The sequence below is a fragment of the Myotis brandtii genome, unplaced genomic scaffold, assembly GCF_000412655.1.
Source record: "Myotis brandtii unplaced genomic scaffold, ASM41265v1 scaffold1170, whole genome shotgun sequence".
Lineage (NCBI taxonomy): Eukaryota > Metazoa > Chordata > Mammalia > Chiroptera > Vespertilionidae > Myotis > Myotis brandtii.
This window is the reverse complement of record NW_005354050.1, coordinates 527,924-528,461: the sequence shown is the minus strand read 5'-3', so window position 1 is coordinate 528,461 and position 538 is coordinate 527,924. Positions and strand designations below refer to the sequence as shown.

Below are 538 nucleotides of genomic sequence, written 5' to 3'. Positions count from 1 at the left end.
GCAGCCGATCAATGATTCCCTCTCATCATTGATGTTTCTATCTATCTCTCCCTCTCTCTCTGAAATCAATAAAAGTATATTTAAAAAAAAAAAAGCTATTGAGGCAATATCTGATGTCCTTAATCTAAACACAACATCTTTTGTGCCACTGAATTTTATTTACTAGGTCATTAAGCAAAGGGGAAGGCAAAATGGATACTTGATTACATTAAAGGACATGTCTTACTAGACATTTACAGGAGGGGAAAATGTATAAGATAGTTTATCTGCTTATTCAGTTAATATATTAAGCCACCTACATGACAGTCATTGAGTTTTTGTTAGATAATGCAAAGATGAAATTAAATATATTCAGTCTTATGGGGGAGACATATGCAAAACAGTAATTAGAATATTAAGTGTTAATCCTCCATCTTTTTTTTAATTAAATCTTTATTGTTCAGATTATTATAGTTGTTTCTCTTTTTTTCCCCCATAGCTCCCCTCCACCCGGTTCCCCCCCCCCCCTCTGCCCTTACCCCCCCCCCCCCCCCCTCCC

At 36.4% G+C, this 538-nt stretch overlaps 1 protein-coding gene across 3 annotated transcripts in view; it reads left to right on the top strand.

Moving 5' to 3' along the window:
• The window catches only part of TRIM37 (tripartite motif containing 37), an 88,548-nt gene that overhangs the window by 62,097 nt on the left and 25,913 nt on the right, over window positions 1–538 (top strand). The gene's annotated exons all lie outside the window — the stretch shown is intronic.